The sequence below is a fragment of the Atta cephalotes genome (genome assembly GCF_000143395.1).
Source record: "Atta cephalotes unplaced genomic scaffold scaffold00008, whole genome shotgun sequence".
In the NCBI taxonomy this organism is placed as follows: domain Eukaryota; kingdom Metazoa; phylum Arthropoda; class Insecta; order Hymenoptera; family Formicidae; genus Atta; species Atta cephalotes.
The window spans coordinates 3,388,199-3,404,541 of NW_012130072.1; the positions used below are offsets into that span (position 1 = coordinate 3,388,199).

The 16,343-nt window shown below is 29.9% G+C and overlaps 1 pseudogene; it reads right to left on the reverse strand.

Annotated features, from left to right (window-relative positions):
* Positions 1-14,467: 14,467 nt before the first annotated feature.
* LOC105627361 overlaps positions 14,468-16,343 on the reverse strand; it is a 16,952-nt pseudogene continuing 15,076 nt past the window's right edge.

Sequence of the window (16,343 nt, forward strand, 5' to 3'; positions counted from 1 at the left end):
TTTATTATATATATATATATATATATATATATATATATATATATATTATTTCGCTAACTTAATTTTCTTTTAACGGAATATCATTTAAAAAAAAATTAGCAGAGCAAAATTTTTTTTGGCAATTTTTTTTTAACGACAAATGAGCAACAAATAAAAATTAATTAGAACTGATTCTGCTTACTTTGTTCCATTAACTTATAAGATGTGTGTCTTTTTGTTAATGCTTTGAATTTGCTCTTTAAGTATGCGTATGCAGCACTTCAGAAATAATCCTTCTATTATAATTTTTTTCAATGTCTAGAACTGTGATTCTCTCCCAATCAAAAGTAGATTATTAGATATCAGCAAATAAAGTTTAGCGTTTTGCTCGTAGATCTTTATATCTATTATTTACTATTTAATTTATTTTTTAAAAATAAATAAATTGGTTGAATATGTTTTATCTGAAAGTATCCTAATAACAAAATTCATTGGCTCAATTTACATATCAATATTTAATCAATGTATCATCAAATTTTACTACTAGACTCTGGGGGATCTGATCGGAGAAGTATTCAGGGGCAGATATGTCATACGAAAAGCCACGCTCTCGCTTGTTAACCTACTGTTCCGCGATTCAATTAACAATACGAAAGCTTTACATTAACATTAATGTTAAACAAAGATAAGATAACTCCAAGGCGTCGGAAGCATCTGAGCAACATTTCCGACGCAGCCTATATAAGTCTTGTGATGTTCTTACACACCTCATCCATTGGCCGGAAATGGCGACTATCAAATATGTCCAGAGTCGATAAGCGCTTGACTAGAATTTTATGGAGATGCCTTAATAACGGATTCTATACTGAGAGGTCGGTATTCCGAGAGCTCTAGGATATTCCTCCCATTTTATGTATTTATTTAGATTTAATCTTAAACTTAATGAAATCGTTATCGTTATTGATGATTTAATTGATAGTTCGATTCATCACGTGTTGCAATTATAGAATAGTTATTATAAGATAGTTATGTTTTCTTTTTTTTGCAACCATAAATCAAAAATCGCCTTTATATGTGTTTGAATCCTTTGTATTATCCTTTCGTTATCATATCTTTCCTGTAGCCTGGACCAAGCATCTGCGTAATTTGCTTCCGAAATTTCGATTGAGGATATGACCTGAATTGCTTCACCCTTTAAGGCGGATTTCAAATAATGAAATCTTTGAATATCCGTTAAAAATGTATTAAAGTGAATCAGTGAATTGAATATATCGAAGAAATTGCGCCATTCTTCATTCGCCCCTGCGAAAGTAGAAAGATCAATTTTTGGCAATCTTATCAGGTTATTACTAGTTGTCCAGTTCTCGTTCATCTCCACCGTTGCATAAGGATCTCAAAAAGTTCATCTTCTGACCTGGAGGAGGACCAAAGACTTTGTTACACATATTGCATTTATAATATACTCTCCTGTTGCGTGCAATCTTACATGTTTGTTGAGATTACTGAGATCTCCAAATTTGTGATGGCAAAAATCACATTTCAGAGGCTCGTAACCTGTGTGTGTCCTAATGTGGATTCGTATTTTCTCGAGTATATTTTATTGCAAAATATACATCTGTATCCAACACTTGGCCATGTCGCTCGCTATTGTCTCCACTTCCGCCATTAACTATTTTTAGTCAAATCATGGCTGTTGTGTAGTAATCAAGATACTCATAGATAGCAGCATCTTTTGCAGGTTTGAGGTCATCTGTGATGAGCTCATTATGCATTTGACAACTGATCTCAGTCGCCATTGGAGTACTCGGAGTGAACATTTAATTCATCTCCATTAGTACTGGAGACTGCAAAAAAGGATAACTCCCCTATTTCTTCGCGTACTATTAACGTATTAACAAACCTTCACGACTCCAACAGAATCGCGAAGCCATTTTTTTACATCGTCAACTTTTATCCTTTCTAATGCAAGCTTTTTCTTTTTAAATCTGTTAAACAGATAACCACATTTTATAATTTCATCGAAATTTTGATCGATTTATTGGTTATTTATAATCGTATGTACGCCATGCTTACTTTATTTTTTCCGGTGGTTCCTTCCGGCCGAGGGTAGGTCACAATTCGTACGGCGCGGGTCCGCCTCCATCTTTCACCCTTAATAACACCCGTCCCACTGGAGGTCACGGGCATGAGATGGTACGTGAATCAACCGGAGATCCTTGAACACTCGGTGATCGAATTCGTCCTATAATATTTTCGCACGAGAGCACGCAAGACTTCCAGAATTATGTGAAATGATGCAATACTCTTATCCAGCCGGTCATCTTTCCTTCATGTTTGTCAAAAAGAATACTCTCAAAAAGCATAAATTTATTGCAGTTTAACTGGATCACGTTTTACACTGTTATATTATCATATTGTAATACTGATTATTGTCCACTTAATTTATCGAATTTTGTATATTGACTTTACGTACAATGTTTAGATCAGCATTATGTGACGAATTGTTGCAGTTTCTATTAATTATACAAAACAATAACTGTGGACTTAAGATACAAGAGAAACAAGAGAGTATATTTAAGGAAATTGTTTATTGTTAAATATCATGTTCACAGCAATGTAAGGTATTATTATCATTCATGGAATTCATTCTCGTGGTTGAATAATTATTCTGCTTTAGTTTTAATTCATTTTTCGGTTTTAGTTTACGAAAAATATGCATGACGTAACTTATTGCTACCTTATGCCTGCATAAGGATAGACAAGACTTTCGAAAGACTTGAGTCACATTTAATCGGTTTTACCCACAAATAGAATTTATTGAAAATATAACATATCACGCACTCTTCATACTCATACTTAATTTACACTTTATAATCGGTCGAAATTATTTAAGAAAATCTCGAACAAAGCTCGAGAATCTATTCTCGCATCCGTGTTCACTCGCGTACTATGTATCCACGTTTCGAGTTTTTTTATAGAAATAATATTTAATTTATTCACGTTTATTCAACGCAGATCTGCAACCAATTTCTCTTTAAATTCTCAGTATACCATTCGTAATCTTCTTCAATGTCGATATGTTAGTAGGAACCCGTTTTTCCAGGTTCCTGTAATCCACGCCTCTCTTCTGCCTTTGCAATCTCTGCAAGAACTCTTCTTCCCGATCGGATCTCGGACAATTCGGTTATAATTGAAAATGTATTATAATTTTTCAAAATATAAAAAGTAATTAAATTTAATTTGATATTGAAATTTTCAAGAAAGACAATTGAAGTTCGATAATGTTTATAACGAAAAACGTTATTGAATTTATTTTATAGATGGAAAGGCCTCGAAAGATCAAATAAATAAACGTCTTTCCTCATTCTCTCGATATTAATTTCATGATTACGCTTGGTAACTACGTTCGAAAATGACTCAACCTCTACCGCCATCATCATAGAGTGAACAGCATCCTGACATCTCATGATTTATCAGAGTATTTGTGATGTCTATCCTGGTCGTTTTAATTTTGGGCTTCGTACCTTCCCTCTAGTACGAGGCCTCACTTAAAATATCTATTAAGTAATTAATGGATTCGGAGAGCGAAAAAAATTTAGAAAAATTTCTATATTATTGTGTCTCACTATCTTCTATTTTGACTGTACTTTTTACACATTTTCGAATATTTTCTTGCGTGGATTTTCTCATACATTTTCTCTTCCCCTTGCATCTCTATCTGAGCTTGCATTGAAGTCTCGGAAGTTGTCTTCATTTTCGAATTTAGGGCGTGTCGATGGATAGATCAGTTCCTTGATTTTTTTAGTGCTATTTATTTTTTTCAGTAGGGAGGAGCAGCTTAATATTAATTTGGACTCCCACCCCCCCCTCTTTTATTTTTTTCCTATTAAAAAGCTAGAGCAAAAAAAAATTTGTTTTTGAGCAAATAATTAGCAAATAAAAAGCAAAAAAAATTTTTATCATGTTTAATTTCCGAAGGGGGGGGTCTAGATTAATGAGAGTATAGATAACTGCCGCAGACCAACATAATGCGTAAGAAAGAATTGGAAAAAACGAACATCTTATTACGGTGGGCGCGATCCGCCTTCGCAAAAACCGTATTGACTGATTTTACAGAGTAAGAGTCAAAGACCAGCTAGGTTTTTTTTCTCTATTTTAATTCCTTTGAAAGAATAATTGGTCGTTTGGGAATTTATCTTCTCTTGCTATTATTGATAAAATATTGATATATATGTTTTATACTAATTTTAATCATAATATTTGTTTAAGCTGTAGACGGCCTTTGCAAATCACTGTGGCTTGTCGCAAAAAAAAATACTCGTATCATATGGTATAATATTCTGTATTTTCTTACATTAGTTGATTCAGTTTTAAAGTGAGAGTAAAAAATTAAAAGGTTAATTAAAAATAAAACGAATAGTTGCGACACAATATTAACAGCGATAAAAATTCTTTGAATGTGATTTAACCAATCACAAGAAAATAAAACGTAATTCGCGTACTTCGTTCTGCGACGGGGGATGATAGCAATGCCAAGATTGCACGTGATACTTCTGGGCTATTCAGGGACTATAATCATCTTTGCTCAACGCGCGAATTGTTCAGACACTAGGATGCTGCATTGCCAAGATTAAATCCGAATTAGCTAGACATCCTAATTGATTGTTAAATAAGTATCGTTTTATTTGCGCTTTTTGATGACAAAATTTTTTGAAATTTGTTTTAAACATGTATACCCAGTGACTATCTAATGTTAAAAAAAAACAATCTAAAAAAATGTTGTCTCTGCACAAATTAATTTTTATTCATTTGAATTATATTAGTCTGAATTTAAATGATTTTTAAATTTTAAAAAAGTAGATGAAAAATCACTGTCTGATTTTTTTAACTTAACATTTATTAACATCAATTCTGTATTGTTCGATAAACAACTGAAAACAGTTGCTATAGAGATAAAGTGTGGCATTAGTGTGTCCCGGTTGTTTCCCACGCTTATTTATTCGAGGCGACGCGATGCGAAAGTTATATACTTTGGGTCTTTGTAGCTTCGTACGTGGAGATCGAACGTTCGTTCGAGGAAGAAAAGAGAAGGAGGAGGAGAACCGTACGGCATGCGTGCGTGTTCACTTCTCTCTCCCATTTCTTCCGTGGAACCTGAACATTCTGCCGAAGGAGTAGCGTGGAAGTTGCTGCTCCCGCCGCACAGCAACTTAAAAAACTTTCTAACCTCTTTATGTATGATTTAGTAAAAAAGAGAAGTAAGAAACAAAAATTTGGCTAGACATATGTATCTAAAATAAGATTCAGATTTAATACTTGTGATGTATTTATATATTCAGTGCTTCGATGACGGCTATGTTCAAATCGAAGCCGTCAGCTTGCGCTAATATATATAATAATGGCGATATCTGAAAAGTTAATATTTTTCAAATTATGTAACTAATAAGAACTTTAATCTTTATTTAAAAATACATAATAAATGTAACGTAAATTACATAATAAATTTATAAAGAAATCACTACAGTAAAGAAATCATTATATAGTAGCCAAGATAATCAAATCAAATTTATCACGAATAACTATATGTATATAAATATTTTTGCAACCAAAATATACAAATAAGATTTTGAACCGACAAGCATTGTACATCTTCATAATATATAAATTTTATTTAGTAATTATATATATATTTGCGCACAAATTACTGCGCTGTATAGATACTCTCATTGCCCGATGATATATATTATAGTTTTTGGATTTGAGAGCCCGACTAATATCAAATTTAAATAAAATTTCAAATTTTACATTTTTGCAACTGTATTTTTAATACTTGTTTTTAATATTAAATTCCAAATTTAATTAACTTTTATTTTTAAAAAATTCATTGAAATTTTTTAAATTTCGAGATTGTGCCTTTTTTGAAACATGAAATTTCGGCCCCAAAAAATATAAAATTTGAATATACCATAATATAATTCTCACCATAATATGATTCTCATTTCCCTTATTTTATAATTTCTGTAAATGTTGCATGTTACAATCGTTTAAACTCAGTAATATAGATGAACAATAATATTCAAACAACGAAGCAATTATTGCTTTATATACAACACACATATATGGTGTCAAATTCATACTAATTCGACGAGAAACGCCCCCAATTTCGATCCTATCTTTTTTTCCAGATGGTTTTTAACATGTGCGAGAGGGAGGGAGGGAGGGAGAGAGAGAGAGAGAGAATATCGTTATTATATGTTCTATCTCTTTAAACGCTATGAATCATACATTACAATTTTTTTATATTCGCATTTTATGGTAATAACATTATAATAACATATTGTATATTGGCTCAAATATATGGAGCCAGAAATTTATTCCTCAATCGCAAATAAATACTGCGGATAAAATCGCAAATGTGGAGCGCAAATGGAATCGAACTTAGATCTGTATGTCTAAGTCGACCGAAGTAAAGTTGCTTGTATACACTACTTTACATCTCAAGAGAAACAGAGGTGAAGATTTAAAATATACTGACAATTAACAATGACAATTAGCGAGAAATCGAATTATCAAATAACTCTAATTTTTTACTCACTTACATACTTACCGAAATTTCCCGCAATTTTGATACTGATACTGCTTTTTATTAGTATGTATTCTTGTGTGAATGCTCAAATTTTCTTTACGCTTAAATGATTTTTTACATTCGTAGAATTTAACGTCGTAGCAGTGTCAGTTCCCTAAAATAGCCGTCGTTATCGCCACCGATCCGATTCTTCGGATACGGACGTCGGATCTGTCCGTCGACGTGTGAGAGTCTCTTTTAGAGACGGTGCCTCGCGCGAGGGTAGGTTAGGGTTAGAGGTTACGTTAGGGATAAATTAATAAAGATTATTATTCAAACAGATGAATATACATGTTTAAGAGAGATACATGAAAAAAGAAATTAAGCTTCCTCTGACTCGTCGTCTCGATGCCGCTGTCGTGATCGCTAGACTCTCTCTTAACGGCGACACCGGTGGCGATGTCGATGGCTATTTCAGGGAACTGACACTGCTGCGGCGATTCCTCGACGTCGACATCGAGGAACCGTTGAGAGAGAATCTAGCGATCACGACAGCGGCATCGAGATGACGAGTCAGAGGAAGCTTAATTTCTTTTTTCATATATCTCTCTTAAACATGTATCATGTATGTATATTCATCCTTTTTTACGTTTGAATAATAATCTTTATTAATCTATCTCTAACGTAACCTCTAACCCTAACCTACCTAATTTTAAGAGATGAAATATCTCTTGAAAAAAAAATTTTTTTTTTCTTTTGAGGCAAATATCGAAACTATAAGAGATAAAAAAATGTTAGAAATAAAAATTTTTTTGTGATTTCACAAGAGAGAATAATTATGATAAACTAATTTTTTTTTTAATTTTATTTTATTTACTATCCCTATTTATTATCCCTACCCCATTTATCTTTTTTGCTAACTTTTGATTTTTTTAAAGATAAAATTAAAAGTTATTTTAAGACGAATTTAATCATATATGATAAATTAAGTTATTTTTTCCGAAGTATCATTTTTGAAAAATAATTACAAACACCTGTATATCATCCCTCGATTCTTCACCAGCAATTCTGCTGCGCATTTTTGCATAACAGAAAATAATGATATAAACAAATCTATTTCAGGAAAACTCTACATATAATCACAAAATTTTTTTATGGCACACTGGTATTCAATACTTAACATTTTGTATATATTTTCGAATTAATTTAGTCGTTTCTTGAAGCACCTAATTAGCACCTAATTCTGATATATTTGTTTTGTTTGTTTACGCATAATTATATTTTTTTTATTGGGAGAATTAACTTAATATTAAGCTAGCCCCCCCTCACAATAATTTTTTTTTCTGTCAAATGGTTCGAGCACTTAATTTTGCACTTCAGCACCTAATTAGCACTTAATTAGCACCTAATTTTAGTATGTGTTAGAATTCATTTATCGCTGGTGGGGGGACTAGCTTAACAGGGATTGTCGTTACGTGAATGTTAGTTCAGGACACCAGTGTACAGTTGCTTCGACTTTCTAAGTATTTTGAGAATTTATATCAATAAATATATACTTTTTGATTATTATCTTTTTATCACTTTATATTAATATTTATATTTTTTGATCATTACCTTGGTTTATCATAAAATTTATAAAAAAAAAACTTCAATCAAAAGAGAATTTAGAAGCAGAAAGTAATTGATTGAATAATTGATTGAGAATATTAAATATTATATTACTCGTTATAGATTTGAAGATATATATAATTTTGATGAAAGCGCATTCCAATTAGAACTTTATGCTAGTCATTCATTGGCAATTAAAGGCAAAAAAGTTACAGTATAGTACAATCTATCAGTAACTACATAGTTACACAATACAACCAACTATTTCAAGAGATGATAGATTACTATTCACTTTTTGTTAAAAGAATCCACTGGAATATAAATTTATTTATTTACCTAAATTGTTGCAGCAACCAATCTTTTCTTTCAGTGTATGTTTGGATTTTGGAAAATCCTGAAATATAAAAATTTATAATTTTTTTTAACAAAATACTCTCGAATTTTTGGAAAAGATATTCATAAATATCTACTATGAGGTAAAGCTTACAAAAAAACCAACATATATCTTGGAAAGAAAGATGTCCACTTATTTTTTCATAATGTATATATGAAAATGATATATGGAAAAAAAGTTACAGTTGCCACAACCAAATAATTGTGATATTTTTCGCATATCAAAACCAATATGTGTTGTAGGAACTATAGTACTATGGAAGTTACTTTACGGTTGTTCTATACTTACAAATGAGAATAACTATTATGGATGTTGCAAGTTATATATATGTTAACCTGTCTTCAATTGATGGCATTTACAACCTTATATTTATATGAAATATGTAACCTATAACTCGTTAAATTGGACTACTTTTTACAATTTTGACATTTCAAAGAAAATCGGAAAAAAATCGGAATCGAGGCCTCAAATCTTATGCTTTGAAGATAACTCTTCAATCTTTATCTGATAGATCCTTTTCGTTGAAGAATATGCATGAGATAAAATGTTTTGCGAGGAATATGCACAATAAAAAATGTGCTTGCGAATTTTGGTGGTAATCAGCGGTAACAGTTGTGTCAAATCGATTGATAATAGTGCATAATAATCCGTTAGTCTCACAATGTCGTGTAACCATATACCTATACATCTCTTAAACACATTATTTTTTCTAATTTTTAATTGCGTTAGCTTATCTGCAATATCAGTATATGATTTCGATAGGCTAACGCAACTAAAAATTTGTTGCTACAATAAAAAAGTTAGTTGTTCGCTGCAGTCATATAAAAATGCTATGTCATATTTATTATCTAAATTGTTGCAGCAACCAATCTTTTCTTTCAGTGTACATTTTTCATTCGCTTTCTTTTTTAGAAAATTTTTGCGATATTCTTTTTGCTGCGTTGTAAATATGATTATCTGATTCTATTTCTATTTTTCGGCATAAAATGTTATTAATAAATGTACAAGAGGCTGTTGTAAATTGCTCAGCAATTATTTGAAAAAATATCGTTTTCATATATGTACATTTGGAAAAAAATAAAGTATATGTATATATATATATATATATATAAAATAATAACGTAATAATAATATGTCTTTCTTCCAAGATACATGTTAATTTTTCTGCAAGCTTTATTTCATGGCAGATATTCATGAATATTTTTTCCAAAAATTTGGGAATATTCTGTACAAATTATAAATTTTAATGTTTCAGGATTTTCCAAAATCCAAGCGTATCTTTTACATTGTTATTGTTTTGTTTTTATTTTATTGTGTACATAATTCATAATTTTTTTTTATTTAATACAAGTTCGGTGTTCGTTATTAAAGGTACGTTGCATCTACACAATTCAATTTTCTCTTCCTCTGAGTTTGTTATTTTTGATTCTTACCTGAGATTTAATAATTGAAACAGAACAAATAAACTATTCTCTTCGTCATTTTGACAGTTTACTTCTATGGAATGCTTAGATGTAAAATTATATAGTAAAAGTAAAGACTTGAATTTATAACATTTATAATAAATAAAAAGAGTATGATGTAATAAAATTGTGTTACAATGATTGCATTCCAATACAATAATATAATAAAGTGACATGAGAAAGAGAATAAGGTTACAAATAATGTAAATATAATTTATTTATGTTATACAAACAAAGATGATGATTGTGAAAGAAATGTTATTACATACAGAGAAATTTTTTACCATGTATGAATTATTATAGCAATGCCGCTGCAAACATCATGTTGCTTTTGAGTGTTTTTTTAGGAACAAAATTTTGTCGATATATCAAACTTTTCTGGTTTAAAATCTATATATACCACTTTTATGTATCAGGTATTTGAATAAATTTTTTAATCTTGGCGTATAAATTAAAAATGTGTTAATGATTGCAGTTTTAAAATGGAATCTCGTGGATAAAAACTTCCAAAACTTAGAAACATGACGATATCAGAAAAATATTTCATAAAATTTTTTCATAAGGGGAAATCATACATATTCAATGGTTATTTCTGATCTGTTGTTTCTATACTGGTATAGTTAGAAGAACAAAATCTTACAGATCTATTTCTTATAATAGCATCAGGATAATAACCAATCTATGAATCTAATAATAAAACTGATTTAAGACAAACTTTTCTTAACCAAATTTCAAAATGATGTGAAGTTAATTTTACAGATTTATAAATCATAAATATTAATTTGCCTGAACATTGTTTCTTGTATTCAGAATGTTTCAGGATTTTTTGTTTAAACAATGAAAAGTGTAGTTGTTTTAAAATTATATTTTATTTTTTTTTATTTTATACGAAATTTTATTGAATTTTTCAGTTTGAGCTTTAAAGTTTGTTAAAGTTTTTTAATTTTTTATTTAACTTCTTTATATCTTTCAATCTGTCCCAATTTAGGACATTCAGCAATAAGTAAGATTAATAGGTCCTGCATGAAGTGCATGCAATGATGCATTCGAATCTTATTTAGATCAGCAACTAGATCCAAAGGGGTCTTTCTTTTCAATCTTTAAATTGGATTTTTTTCTGACATGAGATGTCTGACTAGAGTATTCGGGTGGTTTCTGATTCTGTCTCTATAGGCTTTAATCTTGGATTTGATTTCTTCTTTAATGGTTGGTTCAAATCGTGATGCAAAGTATTGCTGATCACGAATCAAGGAGCATTTATATCTTTAGGATTTTTAATTGCAAGATTTCAATGTTAGAGTGGGATACTGTATTCCACAACTGGATCCCATAAGTTCAAATGGATTTCAGTATGGTTTTGTATATATGCAAATTATTTGCGAGATTTAGCATATTGTATTTGACGTAACGAAAAAAATCGGTTACTCCGAACCGAATGATTTGTTCCCGACGCCCGACAAAATCATCGGCGTACGCCACTCCAAAATTTCCAGAATATCATGCATTTTGCACGTACATAACGCTCGTTTATGTGCTCCTGCGCGTTATGCTTATCTGCAGAGTGAATTTCGCCAGGGTAGCCTTCTCTAGATTAACTCCTCTCATTTCTCACATAGAATGCATCCTGCCTTGCATAGTTCTTAATCTTAGGCTGCTGATGGTTTTCTTGGCGGACGATTCTAGCTATCTTACTGAGTTGCATCATCCTGGAAACACGTGTCTCGTGCAACTTTTTCATACGATTTGCACCCTGAAATTTCGGCATCTTTATATATGTATATATATGTGTATATATATGTGTATGTATATATATATATATATATATATATATATATGTGTGTGTGTGTATGTATGTAAAATTAGAAAAAATGGGAAGATTATTATAAAAAGAGAATGAATTAATGTACATAGTTATTAAAACAATTAATAAATTATTTTGCAGAAAAATTATTTTATTCGTCAAATATGTACACTTGTTTTTCACAAGCTTCAAAGTCATTTCATCAGGAAATAATCTCTGAACTTTGTTCGAATCCAAATTTGAATCATAATCTTCTGTTAAACTTGTGTAAATCTTTGACTATAATGTCTCAATCGGAAGTGAGCAGTAATCATAATTTCTGTATGAAATGTGTGATTGCCTCAATTTAATCTTTCAAATATCTTATGATGCTTCCTTCTTTGCAACAATAATTCCATATCTCCTCTACCGATCTTGATTTTCTCTTGTTGCTGTATTGTCATGACTTCCTCTATTTGATGGAACTCTCTGGACAGAATTTGAACGGGAGCTTGCTATTGAGGTACTTCCTGATGAATATATAAAACCGCTATGTAATGAATTGATTTACATCTTCAATTTCTAGAATTATGTATTTTTTTTAATTTATTGTATTTTTTCAATTCCTTTTTTTATTTCCTGAATATGCAGGCTTAATCTTATAGGAACACAATCAAGTGAATCTTTTCGATTTAAACGAGCTTTTAGTATGTTATTCTACGGACAAAAATAGGAGATACGTTTTATTTTATTTTTTTTTTTATATGTGTGTGCTGAGTCGCACGTTAAGGGGGTGAAATTCTCCCTTGAAAAAAATCGATTTTTTTCTTTCAGATTGAATATCGTCGAAACTATGAAAGATAGAGAAAAGTGTTTTAAATAAAAATCGAATGTGATTGCAAGAGTACTTCATAACTATAATAAAAAAAATTCTTTATGTATATATTGTATACCTCTCACCTCTAAATTTCAAAAATTTTTAAATTTTTATAATGACAAAAATTAAAGAGCATTTTACGTTGAAAGTAACGATTTACAATAAAGTCATGTTCCGTAAACGCATTTTTGGAATATGGACGAGAAACACTATATACACGCTCCATGAATATCCAGCTACTCGAGATAGCGTTGAATGAATACAGTCCAATACGCATCAATATCGCACTAGCTATTATAAAAGCTTTTTACAATAATAATGTTATAATAATAATGACAACAATAATAATAATAACAGTAATAGTAACACTGACTTTGTTAGACTTTCGAAACCAATCAAATATTTTTGATGATATATACACAAATGTACCTCGGGCAATTAAAATCAAAGTATGAATAAAGAAATTATTATTTTCGTAAAATATCATTCATTTGATCGTCATGTTCAATGTTATTATGAATAATGTATTGACAAAACATTGCGTCTTATTAATCTAAGCGGAAAATAGATATGCTGACGCATAGTTTGCGTTTGTTGTTGAATAATCTTATTATAATAAGATATTGCGTCTTATTATTGCAACTACATAGTAAATATAGTTGATTACTATCAGTTGCTGTATGCAATAGTGAAAGTTTTACATGCGTTAATTAAAATGAAAATATCGTGTACAAATTGTGATGCTTCTCATCGGCCAAAGGTATCATTCGATTATTTATTATATGTTGCATTTATTCAATAATTTTTATTCAATAACTTATTTAACTATTAATAATGCATTTATTTAATAAGTTTCATTTTTCTTTCAGTTTCCGTTCAAGTGTAAAAAGAGTTTCCAATGTAAAAAGAATAATATTAAGAATCTTTATTTTAGACCGAATATGTGAGAACATAATCAATCAATACTAGAAATTAAAGAACATTCCAACAGCCCACGTATCCTTGCATTCTATCTTATGCAAGCGGACGTGGTGCTTCAGCTTCCAATACTGAACAAAGAAATCTTCTCACAAGATATAAACATTGAACGGAATCTGAACGTCGAATTCTTGGAGGACGAGGATGTATATTAGAATTACTACGAAGTATGAGTGCTAAAGAAAGAGCTAAATTCAAGGGAAATTCTAATCAAGCACTACAAGTATCTCATGAATTTCTCAAAGTGAGATTTTTGAGGATTGAAGTAAGTGGATATTATTATTATTTGCGCATGAAAAATATGAAAGAAGATATGAGATGATGATTGTATTACATAAATTTTATTTTTAAATTTATAAAGAATATGCATATGCACACTTTGTAAATATAGATGAGAAGTATGCGCAATATTTGTATATTAATAATAATATCGTTTCTACAAAAAATTTGCAGAAATAAAAATGTTTTTTTTGTAATTAATATATTATTATATATATTTATTACTGATATTATATAATAAATTCTCTCTTACATGTTTATAAAATTTCCTTTCTTCTCTGTATTGTATGCAACAGAATGTACATGTTTAATATAATATTTTTTTTGGATAATTTTATTATATGCAATCAAAAACAGTAATTTTAAACTTATTGTTAATTTCATATTTTTGTTACAATATAAAATATCAGTCACGTTGAATTTTATTTCGTATTTGTTATTTCGTAATTGTTATTAAAATATAATAATTTTTTAATTATTATCTTTAATTTTACAATGTTTTCTACAATCTTTTTTACAATAAATATATAAACCATTGCAATATTTATGGTTCATACTGATTACAGATTAAAGATAATGTTCATAAAAAAAATGTGTTATAGAAGAGTAGAGAGTAGAGAACTTTCTTGCACATGCGCAAGTAATTACAGCTATTTCATCACAAATATGACATGTTGGTTTCGAATTTTTTTAAAGCAAAAATCGATTGATGTTTCAAATTCTATTGGCCTATGTTCCAAATATCCACTTAATTTAAACAAATTAGTAAAGTTTTGGCAATAAAAACTGATCGTGCGTTAATGATTGTAATTTTAAAATAGCGTTTCTAGAATGAAATTTTTATATCAAGATTTAAAAGCATGACTACATCTGAAAAATGCTTGATGAAATTCTTCCACAAAAGGAATCCAAAAAATCTAATAGTTATATTTTTCCTATTGTTCCAGCCGGTATAGCCGGTATTAATAAAACAATATCTTTTGCAGAATCTGGTCTGTTTCTTTGAATTATATCCGAACAATGACCAGTCCACGAATCTAACAGTAAAACTGAATTTGGAACATTTCGAACATTTGGAAAATATACTTTCCTTACCCAAGTTTCAAAATAATTAGATGTTTACAGATTTTGACGCCATAATAAAAATATTATTTGCGGTAAACATCGTTTCTTGTATTCTAGGACCTAAAATGTTCCACTAGGTTCTTTTAATACTATAAGAAGTGGAAATAATAATCTACCATCGGCTGAAATAACAGTTGTATAACTGTGCGTAATCGCAGATATTGATTGTGCTACACTCTACTTTTTTTACACTTTTCTCTGCCAATATACGACCAACGTGTAATTCTAATTGAAAACCACTTTGGTCCGAATTATATACATTTTCAATTCCACAGCGGTCAATATAATATTTGACATTTTCAATAAATCTATTACTGTCTGCTTGTAAAGCTTCCTTTGACATTAAAGCTTTTTCAGTTATAAAATTCGTAACTTTTCTAAATACAATTTGATGCGCGAGCTTAAATCTTCTAATCCTTTCGTGTGATTAAAACCTAATAAGTTTTTTGTTGTTGCGCTTGCAAACCCAATTGTGTAATATTAATATCATATTAATATCATTGCCCCTCTATGAATTGCTTCAATAAATTTATCTAACGTATATGCTGAAATTCGTCCCAACTTTTCTAATCTACTACCACCTACATTCATTTGCTTTTCCCATCGTCGCAATTGTCCTGCTGATATTACTTTCCGAAACCTTAATTTAGAGATTTAATTGTCCTTGGTTTTAAGTTACACTTCTCCAGTATTCAATTGCTCCTCTTTTATATTCTCTTGAAATATCATCAGTCACAAATCATTTCTTTTACATTGCGTAATTTCTTTCTTCATCTACGAATTCTATTTCTTGTGCTTCTTGATCATATGAGTTTAAAAAACCAATGATTCTTCTTCTTCAATTTCATACTAGTCTTCGTTTATTTTAACATTTTTCCATTTTTCTGTCCATCGTAACTTCTTCTGATGTTATAGGACTTTCTGGAAAGTCCAAAGTAGTAAATACTGCAGACACCAGTATTATTACATTTCGTGGATTAAACAACATTATTTTCTAAAAATTATAAATGTTATTTACATGTTTATTTCCAATATAATAATTATTAAAAGAAAGAGAGAAAGAGAAAAAAAGTTTTTATTGTCTATTTCATAATAAATTTGATACCTTCTTATTGCTTATTTTTAAAAAAAATTTATCAAACACACACACACACACACACACACACACACACACACACACACACACACACACACACACACACAACGAAAGTAAACTTAATTTATATATATAATAAGTTCGTACTTACTTACTACTACGTAATTAATTTAAATTTTAATATTAATAATAAACTTAA